This window comes from Loxodonta africana, unplaced genomic scaffold, assembly GCF_030014295.1.
Source record: "Loxodonta africana isolate mLoxAfr1 unplaced genomic scaffold, mLoxAfr1.hap2 scaffold_606, whole genome shotgun sequence".
Classification (NCBI taxonomy): Eukaryota; Metazoa; Chordata; class Mammalia; order Proboscidea; family Elephantidae; genus Loxodonta; species Loxodonta africana.
In genome coordinates, this window is record NW_026975333.1 from 47,501 (window position 1) to 50,648 (window position 3,148).

Sequence of the window (3,148 nt, forward strand, 5' to 3'; positions counted from 1 at the left end):
GATACGCACTGGCGGGAGGCGCGGCCCCGAGCCAGCAGCCGGAGGGACGCGGCAAGGCCAGGGCAGGGCGGCGGCGGCGGGGGAGACGCGGGCAGCGGGAAGGCGGCGGTGGCGGCGGCGGCGCGGAGGGGGATCGGACCCCCCCGCGGTCGCCGCCGCTCCCTGTCTCCTCCAGCCCACCGCCCACCCAGCGGGCAACCCTCACGCGCACGACGGCCACACGCCGCCCACCCGCCCGGCGCACACAGGGCCCGGGCCCGGGTCCGAGGGCGCGTCGCCAGGGGACACCACCGGCCGGGGAGGCCCGGTGGCGACGCCCAACGCGGCGAGGCCGGTTCGCGGTCCCAGACCGGGGACGGCGTGTGCGCGGGCCGGCCGGGCTGGGCGGGGTCGATCGACGTCGGCGAGGGAGGCGCTGCGGGGGCGGCCCCCGGCACGCCCATCCCCCCGGCCCAGGGGCACATCGCCGGGAAAGCTCCCGGGTGAGGAGGTGGGCCCGCACACCCGCGCACCGCTGGCGGCACGGGACGGGTGCGGGCGGGAGGCGGCACACAACGGCGCGGGGGCCGTCCGCCGGACGGACCCCCGGCCCCACCGCACCAGGCGCGCGACGGGAGGGCCGCACACTCACACGCACACACGGACGCGCGCGACCCCGGCGCCAGACGGCTGGCCCGGCGAAGGCCCTCCCCCGACTCGCAGGGGGGAGGCGCGGGCCGCGGCAGGCGAAGGGCGGCGCGCGGCCCCACCGCGGGGCCGGCGGACCTCTCCCTCCACACCGGGCGGGAAGGAGAGGGGGCTCTGCCTGCGAGCCACGGTCGGTGGCTTGCGCGCAAGGCGAGGGGCAGCGGCTGGGGGATCCGGCACCCCCAAGGCACCCTCGGAGATGACTAGAGAAGACTTTCTTCACCGAAGACGGGCCGTCCCCACCCATCGCCCCCCACGTTGGGCCCCCGCTAGGCGCCCGAGGGCGCCCCGGGGATGGGCGGGGGGGGCCTGCGGTATTGGTAAGCACCAGCGGGGGGGTTAAGGCACAGTGGGCCTCTGCGGCCGGGAACGGAGCCTGCCGCCTCGTGCTCACGGCGGCTCTGCCTCACCCGGGGACGGCGCGTGCTCCCGGCTCCGTGCTGCGTCCACCCTCCACTCGGGCGAGGAGGGAACGGGTGGGGCACCGCAGCGGCGACCGAGGGCCTCGGAAAGTCACGCCTTTTGAGTCGTCCGTTTTTTTTTTTTTTCCGTTTCTCTTTTAAAGCTTCTCCGCCTCATCCCGCCTCACCGGAGCCAGGCTCCGGCGAGCGCGCGGGGCCTCGCGGGTACGCGCCGCGCACACCCGAGGCTTGCCTGGGCACCTAAAAGCCCAACACACCCCCCGGTCTCCCTCTGTAGAGGGGTCCGCGCTCTAGGGCGGCCCGCGGGGGGGAGGAGGTACGACAGAGCCTAACAACGGACCGCCGGGGCCCAGCCGCGGCTACGCAGCCTGGGCCCCCACCTCGCAAGGGCGACTTCCCTCGGCACCGGCGGAAGCAACACGCGGGCCCTCCTCCTTCCGCTCTCGCTTGCCTCACGCGGGTCTCGGCAAGCACCGGGGCGGGCACGCACGCGCGCACCCCTCTCTCACCCCCGCCTTCTCGGGATCAGGCACGGCACCCTCCCGCGAGGCGTGCGTGCTCTAAAGGTCTTACCCCGCTCGACCCCCCTTCTTTTTTTTTTTTTTTTCCTCCACATCCTTTCTCTCCCTCTCGGCCGCACTCCTGTTTTTTATTTCTCTCGGCTCGAGGGGCGCACGCCCACACGCGTGAGCGGTGACCGGAAGGGTGGGCTGGGAACGGGGAAACGGCACCGCCACCCGGCCTCAGGCACCTGAGGGACGGCCTGGAGCGTTCCAGGGGCACCGCCAAAGGGCCACTCGAGGCGCACCGGCACCACCTGGGTGGGGCGCGCGGGTGCGCCTGACCAGAGAGCCCCCCCGCCGCGGGGGGCGGGGGAGGGCCCGACGCGAGGCAGAACACCAGGGCCACGAGCAGAGGCTGTCCTGCTCGGTCTCAGGACCCCGCCACCGCCGACGCTGGCCGCGAGGCCGCGAACGAGGGCAGATGAGCGAGGTCGGGCCGGATTCCGTGCCCCTGCCCCTCTGCGCACCACCGGCGGGCGGGGAGGAGGAGCGAGGGGCCCGCGCGCTGAGCGAGAAGAGCGGTCCCATTCGCCACGAATGTCCGTCCCTCGTCTTGGCGCGGCTCGGACCCGGCCCGGGAGAGCACGACAACACCACATCGATCGGGTCAGCCCAGGCACAAGCGAGGAGGAGAAGACCCCCCCGCCAGGGCTGCCAGGAGGCGGGCGAGGACAGCCCCGGAGAGGACCCGCTTTCTGCCTCGCCCGCCCCGGCTGCGGAAAGGTGGCCGCGAGGACCCCTGCACACGGAGAACGCCTGACACGCGAGGCACGTGGGCCTGGGGGAGGGGGGGAGCGGGGCACACTCTGGCGAGCACCGCGGCCACCGCGGGTGCCTGCGACAAGGGGCACGCGGGTCAGAGGGCCCGCGGCGCCCGTGCCACGCCGCCCTCGGGCACTGGAGACCGGGGGGAGGCACCGCGGCTGGACATCTGGACGCGCGAGAGCCGGCGCACGGGCCCCAGGCGGGCGGCTCAAGCGGGGAGGAGCGGGGGAGGGCGTGGGCCGTCGGTGGACCGGCGTCTACGGACCCGTCCAGGTTTCCCATCTGCTCAGCGGGAGTCACCCAGCGAGGAGAGCGTGTCAGCACCAATCTGGTGGCCCAAATCGCCCGTTTTGGGCGAGAGAAAAGCCACGCCCCGCGGCGGGAGGGGCCCGCTCCCCACGGCGAGCCCCCGGAACTGCGGCCCGGCCATCGGTCCGTAGCGCGACCCCATGGCCCCCAGCGCCCCGCCCCCCCCGGAGCTCCCGGGATCCTCTGGTCGACCCGCGGGACGGGGTGACGGAGCTGGCCGGGGCCGCGCGGGCGCCCAGAGCCAGCCGCCTGCGCTGCGGCCAACGCGGGCCGGTCGGGGAACCCTCGGAGGGGGGACTTGGAAAAAATTCTCGGGCGGCGGGGCCCCTCCGAAGGTCCGGGCCCCGCGCGGGTCCGTGGCCGGGCCGGGGCGGGCCGGGGGCGGCAACCTCGGCCCGGGGA